The sequence below is a fragment of the Meleagris gallopavo genome, chromosome 10, assembly GCF_000146605.3.
Source record: "Meleagris gallopavo isolate NT-WF06-2002-E0010 breed Aviagen turkey brand Nicholas breeding stock chromosome 10, Turkey_5.1, whole genome shotgun sequence".
NCBI lineage: Eukaryota > Metazoa > Chordata > Aves > Galliformes > Phasianidae > Meleagris > Meleagris gallopavo.
Window position 1 is genome coordinate 15,691,748 of NC_015020.2, and position 9,990 is coordinate 15,701,737.

General features: G+C 38.3%; 1 long non-coding RNA gene across 3 annotated transcripts in view; it reads right to left on the bottom strand.

Annotated features, from left to right (window-relative positions):
- Positions 1–2,493: 2,493 nt before the first annotated feature.
- LOC109369276 overlaps positions 2,494–9,990 on the bottom strand; it is a 9,989-nt gene continuing 2,492 nt past the window's right edge. The window contains exons 2-5 of one of the 3 annotated variants that reach the window (XR_002118151.2): positions 9,583–9,711; positions 6,815–7,127; positions 6,099–6,247; positions 2,494–5,269 (exon numbers count right to left, since the gene is read on the bottom strand). This is a non-coding gene — a long non-coding RNA (uncharacterized LOC109369276). The remainder of the gene's footprint in view (positions 5,270–6,098; positions 6,248–6,814; positions 7,128–9,582; positions 9,712–9,990) is intronic. The other 2 variants (XR_002118149.2, XR_002118150.2) reach the window with 2 other exon arrangements.

Consider the following 9,990-nt stretch of genomic DNA (forward strand, 5'->3'; position numbering starts at 1 on the left):
ACCTAGTAAGAAGCAGCAAATGCATTTGTATGGCATGATTTTGTGTCCCTACTTACTGTTTTTAAAAGCATCCTTTTTACAATCCATATGCATTTAAGTACAATTAAAAATAAACAAGTGAGCCAAGTTATGAGGTTTTTTTTTTTTTTTAATGTACACGATAAAATAATTGGTCATTTATAGTAATTAGCTCAAGCAAGAAAATAGTTCTTTTTTTGAATTTAATTTTGCCTGGAATGATTGATTAAACAGTGATTGAGCTAACATAAATTTGAAACTTTAAAGTGATACAGATGTTCTTAGAAGATGGGAACTGAGTCAAGCTCTTCAGGAATTTCATCAGCGTTGTGCAACAATTTCTGATAAACTGTAAGTACTCATGAAACTTGACCTAAGTGTTACTTAACTGGAGACTGCTTTTGTTAGAAGCGCTGCGTATCATCCTGGAACGTGGCTGGCAGGAAGAAGGCAGTTCAAGGAAATTGACTTCTGCTGTCCTAAACTACTGATTGTATCTTAGATATTTGCTGCAGTATGATACTCATTACAATGCTGCACCCAGAAAAACTCTGCTGCAATGAAATGAGCAATTATTTTGGTACTGGAAATGATTTGAAGAAGTAATTATGCAAAATATTCTGCTACTGCTTGCTTGCAATACCACAGCAGTCCTTAGATGCTGTGGGTGATATTTTTGATCAAGTATTTTAGATGGGAGGACATGTTGTAAGGCAGCGGTCTTAGAAAAATGGAGCCACGCTTGGACTGAATGAAAAAAAAAAGTATAGAGAGGAAGAGCGTGGCTATACCGAGGTTCATTTATTTGTGATATTGAACATATAAGCAATGTGATTTTTACACACCAGCCTGCTCATTAGTGGTCAAAAGCCAACTGAAAGTGCTGAGCTAATCTGGCCATTGAGGTAGCTGACCTGAAGTCAGTAAGGGAGAAAACAGAGTACCGCTTTGCTTCTTGTTTGTGCCAGTTGTTTTCCTCTGTGCGATCTGAACGTGACAGGGAAGCTGAAGATTACCTTTACAGGTGTTGTCTATTATACTTCCAGCAAGAGGTGGTTGTAAGGTCGCCGCATCGTTGCTACAGAAATAATGATGCCGATGACAGGAGGCGTGATGTGCTGAATCTTGACCTGCGCCATAGACAAAATGCTGTTCTGGTACACACAGTGCAGTGTTGTATACCTGACCTTGTTGTGCTTAAAGCATTAGAAATGTATTTTGTAAATCTGACTGTTGTTGGTTAGGCTTGGAATCTGAGTGCATCTAAGTAATAAACTACTGTCACATCCTCAGTTTGTTTTGGCTTGCATCTGATGGTTTGGGGGCTATATAAAAGGAGAAAGAGCTTACTTGCGATATTGTAGCACTTAGACACTCGTGTTCAATACCCTGTCTAACTAAACTGACCCTAAAGCTGGAATTTAACTGATGGGTCTGCTCATAACAAATAGGAAAGCTATTTTCATTTCCCTTCTTTGGTCGCATAGCTGTATTTTGGAGTTCGTAACTAAAATTAGACAGATTGTTTTCAACTCCATTTGTAAGAGAGATTTTTCTATTAGCACTTGTCTATGTAGGGTACCGAAAGACTTAAAATAGCTTTGGGCAACAAAAATGAAATGCAAACGGAAGAGAAAGTGCCAAACTAATCTTTCAGAGTTTGAAGTCAAAACAAGGAAGTTGCCATCAACAGTGAGTACTGATTTTAAATTTTGTAAGACACAGGAGTAACTATAGTTAAAAGGTAAGCTTATAAACGTAAGCGCTTGAGTTTCCCGGTCTTGGCTTTCATTTGAGGATTGCTTCTGTTTTCTACAATATTACGTCAGTGTGATGCTCATGTATGTGTATGCACATCATTCATTGACCTGGAAGCAGACAGTATGGTTACGTAGGTTACCTTTGCAGTTACTTTGGGAACATATTAGAAGGAAAGGAAAATCTCATTGTAGAACTAATGAAATATTTTTCATTGGACTCGGCTGCTTACTGGAAACATATACTAAGACTCCATTGCAAGTTTAGTTTCTTTCCCGGAACTGAGGACCTCAGATAAAATCACAGAATCGTAGGTGTTGCAAGGGACCTCTGGGGATTATTGTGTCTGACCTCCCTGCCAAAGCAGGTTCCCTACAGCAGGTCGCACAGGCAGGCATCAGCGTGGGTTTTGAATATCCCTAGAGAATGAATCTCCATAATCTCTGGGCAGCTGTCTGTAATGAAGGCAAAACTGCTTTTTAAGACTACGCAAATGGAACCTACTTAATTCAATTTTATCTTTTTTCCACTTTTTGTTTTTTCAAAGCAATGCAGTAAATGACACTAAGCAGGCAATAAATAAGGAAAGTACTTCTAGACTATGAAAATGAGTTCTGCTGCTATGTCTGTAAAAAGTATTTTAGCCCAGTGAGAAAACTATACAGAGAAGATCAGAAGAGGCAAATGAAGGCAACTGAGATAACCCATTTTTTAAATTCTGAATAAAATGGTGTAAAGAAGAGTTCTTTGCTGCTTATTTGAAGTGCTTTCTAACCAAGGTATGTGTCTTTATAGGCCAGGTATCAGTGAGGTTTCTACAGTAATTAGTTCAATTTTAATTTGTCACTGAATAATAGGTTAACAACCACTGTAATTTCTCTGTCCTAACTGCTCTGTACACAAATGAACCTCTTCTTCAGCTTTTTTTTCCCCCCTCCTCATTCCATCCTTTGTGTCCAATTTCCTTGATTTTTGAATAATACAATTTTGTGCTACAAAAACATCAGCCCCTTCTTAATTTCCTATTGCCCTTTTGTGTTCTACTTCATTTCTTCTGTGCATACTGGAACGCTTATCATCTACACAAAGGAAAATGCTTTAATAACTTGCATGGGATGTGATTTAATTGACAGTAATGCATTCCATAGGTTTTTTGATTAAATCTGTAGCACTCCCTCATCTGGGGTGGATAATTGGATAATTGTTTCCAGAATTATACCTGTCTAGTTTTGTCAGTTTCCCAAATCTTAAAATTTCAAGTCGTTGGTGCTTGCATGACAATGAATGCTTGCAGTCCTTAATCAGCATGCAAATATTCTCTATTATCTACAGGTTTTACTGACATAAAAAATGAAAATGGACTACAGAACACATAACATAGACAAAGAAATTATTCCAGAAAAAGCGTCCAAATGATTGATCAAAACACAGTCAACTAAAATCTGGGGAAAACAGCTCTATTTCCAGTGTGGTGTTAGAAAGTGTCATTTCTTTATTCCTCGTGATGCGCACTGGGCAACAAGAGAAGCAAGCACATCCTCTCAGATTTCAGGTTCTACGTTTATACAGTTAAGACATACATAGGAGTAGCACATTGCATAGCATTACATTATTATTATTATTATTAAGATACATTAATTCACTGAAGCCTTTGACCCATTTCCCTCCACTTTCCCCCAGTCTGGAAGATTCCCATTGCTTATTAGGCCATAGTGAGCCATTTCTTAAAGACAGCATATGTGGAATCCAAGAATCTGAGAAAAATCCATTCTATTGCAACTCCAATACTTCTCATGAGCCACAGTCATTGAAATAGAAGATGAAAGTATTCTATTATGTTTCTCCTCAGTTTTGCACTGGGGATGAGACTGAAGCTAAAACTGAATGTTTCAGAGCTATCACTTACAGACTCCTTTTACTAACCTAATATTTTTGTTCTTAAACTAATGCAGTAATCCCTATTGCCATCTTCTTTTCGAGGATTACTGTCCTAATCCTCCCCATTCTTGACCTTTCAAATTTAGATACATCTCCAACATTCAATCATGCAACAAACAACGATACATATAGCAATTACACACTATTCCACAGATAATGTCTTTAACCATTTGAATTTGGGAAGCCAGGAAGTCATTTTGGTTTCAGCTTACATCATCTTGGCTTACTTTATGCATTACTTCAGTTTGGCATTTGTTTCTATTCCACCACTCTGATCTACATGAACACAACCACTAGTACTCACTACTGTGTCAATCCCCCCTTGTGCAGTAAACAACATACCTAAAGCCACTCTATTTTGCATTCCCTTAGCCACTCTGGCTAAGCTTTGGACTTCTTCAAGGGCAATAATAGCATCTAAAGGTTTACTTTCAAGGCGTTTTATATCTGCTGAGATGTTCACTATAGCCTTTTCCAATTCTACAACTCCTAAAAAGAGAGTTAACCACCTGATGAATGAGTGAAATCTACCAGTTCTTTCCATTGGTGGAATGAGCAATTCTCTCTTGACTTTTGAGGGTACTTGGGCCTGTATTATCCTAGCTAACTTATCTGTTAACCTTTGGCATTACTATTTCAAGGGTACAGGTTCTGATCCACCATGGAAGAGGTATCCTCCAAGCTCGGTCTCCCAACAGCAAGTGCCATCCTTTCCATTCAGCTGACACCCAATATTTATCCCTCTTTCCACCTCCCCTCCCCCCCCAAGCTCATCTGTCATTTGTACTGTCCATTTACAGTGCAGCCATCTTCCTACTGGAGCTTTCTCTAATTGACTAGTCCCTATGTCCAGACAAGTGGTATCATTCATACAATCTGTTTGTGATTCTGTATATTTGTCTACAAAGTACCTACAGGTTTGATAACAAATACTGTATCCCGACTGTTTCAATAGTGATGACCCCCATCACAGGTATGGACTTGCCACATTTTGACAACTCTGAGCACATCTAATGCCTTTTCCATCAATTTCATGTGCTTATTTTGATCCCAGGCTATCAATAAGCATAAGTATTAATAAAATTGTTATCATTTTAGACAAGCAGAATATATATCCCTTAAGTACTACAAGAGAGGTTTTTTCCAAACATATAAGCAAACAATTAATGCAGTTAATATAAAGCAAAAAAAAAAAAAAAAAATCACTATGTACTCTAATGGTAACCATACCTCAATAATTACATTTAATTTCATAATATGATTTTTCACTTCCTTGTCTACAAGCTACATTCATTTATGTGAAAATTTCAGTTTCAGCAGTGCAGTTGGTTCTACTTGCCACTGTGGGCTGGGTGCTTTTTATTCTTGTGTAATGCATTCAAGATTCTACTCCTGATGTCTTGATAGCAGTTTATGTTATCAGTAGTATTTGATATGGTCCTTTCCACTTCTGCTGTAGAGGTTCAGAGCTCGAGTCTGTAGATACACCCACTCATCAATTTGGAACAGATGTACTGTGACTTCCAGAGGTGTTGGTGCCACCTGTGCCATGAACCTGTGAATAGGAGATAGGACTTACCCTAAGGAGAGTACATTCTCTTAGTTTGATTTGCCTAATTGGTTTACATCAATACCACCCACCAATACCTGAAGTGGTCTTCCACACTCAACTTCACGAAGATTAATTTTCTCTTTAGCATGTGGTTTTACCTAACATATAGTAAGATGCCTCAGGCCATTTCAAGTCTGTTTCTTAACAGATTTTACTGATTTGTTTTGCCAAGTTTAATTCATTTTTTTCCATCTTTCCACTAGAGTGCGCCCTATATGGACTATGTAAATCTTATGCCAGTCCAATGATTTTTTCTACGTTTTGAAAAATTCCAGCTACAAAATGTGAACCTCCATCTTATGATATCCCTATTCTGGTTGCTATTAGAAGCTACCCCAATCCTCTTCCCCCCCCTCCCCTCCTATCTTCTATCTGGTACTTCAGAGGATCATTAATCAATTCTTCAGATCTTAGGGGTATTAGTTGGAAGAAAACTCCTCCTTGTAGCTGTATCTGCACAGTTTTTGCCCAAAATTATATTACTGTCATTTGATTGGCAAGCTTTGCAGCATATTATAGCTATTTCTTTTGGTAACTGCAACTTTTCTAGCAGCTCTATTGTTTTACAGGTGCTCCCTGAGAGGTTAATAAACTCTGTTCTTTCCAGATAGCACCATGCACAACCCCAGACACAAATTTTAAGTCTGTCCAAATATTGACACTCTTTGCTAGGACCAGTGCTCTTAACAAGACTGAGCTCTGTTTTCTCTGCTGAGGTGGTACTACTGGAGCCCCAGCCTCCGTTACTTCATCTTTGGCTGTTGCAGCATACCTGGCCTTCTTCAGCCATCTCACACTAAACTGCTACCATCCCCAAGCACTTGTATACCCTCATGTTCCACCAGGACCACTTGGTACTTCATGATCCTGCTTGGAGATAACCAGCAACTTCCGTTTTCAACTCATTCAGTACTGCAGTAGCTGTAAAGGGAATATGCAAAGTTATTTTATTTCCTAAAGCCATTTTCAGTTTTCCAGCCTCTTGTATAAGCAAGATTGCATTTGCTACGGCTTTCAAACAGGGACTTTCCAAGGTGAGGTCTCTCAGGGACTTCCAAATTCTGGAGTTCACACCAGGTTTTAAGAAATCACACCACAGTTCAGCAAACTTAAATTCTCTATCAAAGTCTCTAGTCTCAATATTCTGAAGACACAATCTGCAGCTCCAGCAAATACACACGACAGAGAGAAAAAGTTAAAAGGCTTGTTGCCATTATAGTAATACTCCCATACTCATGATCACATACAAAAGTCGCAACACCAGCAACCACAATGCAACATAATTACCAATAAACCAGGTGCTTCAGTTTCTCTTGGGGGTCTTGAACCTCTCAAGCACCCTTTTTAACAGGGACTCAAACTCCATTTCTCCTGGGGCTTCTCACGTGAACCTCCTCACCATGCTACTTCTGGGAAAAACAGAGCCCTCCACACACTTGGGACATATCCCTGCTCATGTATGGGGTACCTATTTGGGGATCCCCTTACCTTTGGCTCTCCATACGTAATGTGGACTTCTGTTACACTTCACCAGAGGCAATGAAAAGAAATGCCTTACCATACTCCAAGGAAGTTGTGGCTGGTACCAATGGAGCCAGAGTAAGGGGGAGCTCCCTGAGAATCACTCGTTGCTTGCACTGAACAGACATCTCCTCTGGTCCTTCATTCCAGAAGATTTCAGTCACAGAGGCCCATCTGGGCCTTTGATCCACTTTTTTCATCCACTCTTCCCCAGTCTGGAAGATTTCCATTGCTTATTAGGCCATAGCGAGTCACTCCTTAAGAGCAAGGCATGTGGAACCTGAGAAAAAAGGTCCTCTTGCACATTTAGAGGCAAAAGATAAAGGTATTCTATTGTGACTCCAATATTTCCTGTGAAGCAAAACCAGTGCTAGAAAAATATTCTATTACATCTCCTGTGCAAAATTGAGGAAAAACAAGACTGTTCACCCACTAAAGCTGAAATGGAAAGGTTCAGAGCCATCAATTATTGATTTATCAAAATAAATTCATATGTTGGTTCTTAAGCTGATGTACCGATTTAAAAATATATATCCTTGGCCTAGTTCATTCAGAATTTCAAGGTAGATGACAACGGTTTATGGGCTAGTTCAGCCCAGTTCCGTGACGAGCGGAGCATGGGGACCAACAGACCCACACCCTGGGAGAGGGGGAAAAAGGACAAAGGGAAGTGGTAGGAAAATGAGCCTAAAAACAAAACAGCAGCAATGATCCGAGGAGAGAAACTAATTTACTAGATATCTTGCACTCTGATATTATAACACCATATAATATAATAGGAATTGAAGCTAATAAATCAAAGTGAGAGAGTGGCCAAAACCAAAGGCCTTAATCAAATGCTGAAGGTGAGATGGCTGGGGAGCATGCGCCACAGAGACAAGCAGTAAGAGGGGACATCTTGCAACCTGTGAGCAGTTTGATCTTTCCCTCTGAATAGAAAACAGAAATGCAACAGTGGAAGTCTTCTGGGAAATGTAGCTTTTTTTTTTTTTTTTCCACAGAACCAGGTACCCCAAAAATATTAACAGTCCATGGAGCTGGACTTAAGCTGAACTGAACGTAGAGCACTCTTTTCCCAGTGCACTACATGATGTTATGACATGCAGTACTAATAATGAAAATGAAACCATGACAGTAGATTAAAATCAACACATAGAGATTCACTAAAAGTCCAGGAATAAACCTCATAACCCCATTAGACCCAATTAGTTGCTCTTCAAAAATCAAACGAATGCTCTTCTTTGAGTTCAGCACAAATAAGAGCAATTAATCTCACTCTCAGGAGTTCCCGAGTGAAACAAACACTTGACAACTTCAGTGTGGCTAGTTTTAATGACAACACAGTAGTAGCAAAAACTACTGCTCAGTAATTTATACTCTGTTGGGAAGGAGAGAAATACAGGTGGTTTAGTAAAGTAATTTTAGTGCGAGGGTCTAGTAGTGTGCAGAGAAACTAAATCAATACCTCTTTGTCATGGTTTTTGGTTGGAAGGCTGCTGTCAGCTCTAATTTTGGGTGTTTGAAAGGTTTTGTCACCTGTAAGATCTCAGGGGTATTGAACATTGCAGCAAGCTTTTAAGCAACTTTTCCACCGTGTCTCCAATTATGGTAGTATTTCCTTGTTAAAGGAAAACTAATCAAAACATCACTGAGTGCAATTCCTCTCTGAACCAGCTGTAGCATCTTATAACCAGTTAGTGACAAATTCTTGATTCAGCCCACAGACTATTTCTAACACGAGTTCTATTCTTGCCTTTTCTTTATTGTATGTGCATGCGTGCTGAAAAACTAACTAGCTCTCGAGTTGCTGTTAGACCATAAACTTAAATGTTAATGAGCTTACTCACAGACGCTCAAGAAATGATTCTTTTTAAAATTTTTATTCAATTCTGGCATCTTATTTTGTGTGTATTTTCATGAAAATGCCAACTTAGATCTTGAATTACATAGAAAGATGCTACTAGTTGACTTTTCTTAAGTCCTCATTATTGTATTCTGTATCTTTCTTAGTTTGATCCTTAGTGCTGCTTGGATTATCCAACCCTTTCTGGAAGTCATACTGTGGAAATTGAACTAATAGTTATTTAAATAAAGATAGTCTCATCATCAGTAGTTGTCTAAAAGTAATCTATCTTCACACTGCCCACTCAGAAATGACCATTTAGTTACATAGATTGATAACGAATATATTTACCAGCCTGTGTCAGACATTTTATTAGTCTGGTTGGAAGCTTCCTGAGGTTTATCATTCACTGTGTTGGTTAACTGTTCGAGTCTACTCGTGTCACAGCATGGCAGAAGCCCTATTATTTCTTTAACATGTTAAAAGGGAGAATATCCCATGAAGATATAGTTTGTTACACTATGTTAAGATGCACCTGTGTATTAAAGGCACACTCCATTAACCCTTCACCTGGAAAGTTTGGATTAGAGTACAGAATGGAGCACCAGAGAACGTTTCAAGATAAAGCTGAGAGAATACCTTGCGCAGTGCAAGACAGGAGAACTTTTTGCTATCTAGCAATTATGTTGATAATATTTTCCTGATAGGAAGGTAGTTTTTAATCATACTAGACTGGTGTCTTCAGTAAGCTTCTATGAAGAAAGCATCTTATCAGAGAAAGAGTCTTCATCCATTTGCCAGTGATTATTACAGGGATTTCATCAGGAAGTAATTTTGCATACCAAGAACAGTTTAACTGAATCAAGTAACAAAGCCTGAAAAGAAAACTAACCTTATGTCCTTCCTGGAAAATTTGAATTTAGGAAAGCGTGCTGCATTTGTGTTTTATTTACAATGATAAAGACACTTTTCATCAGTATTTTCCAACACGTCTATATTGGATGGAAGCCAAGAAGGTTTTCTGCAGATACAAGGTTTCCAGAAGATGGAAGTATATTTTTCCTCCACAGTATATTATAAGTAGCTTGTTTTCTTTGCTGATACCCCTTCATTTCATTCTGAAGACACAGCTGCACATTAAAGTATTCATACAGGATAATTATTTTAAACACTATACACAAGAAAAAAACTGAGACTTTATAGAGTAGCTCACAAAGAGAATAAGAGCAGGAAAACACTCCTAACTAACAGTGGAGAAAAAAAATAGTTGTTTCTTACATATCCTGTAGATAGTTTTTTT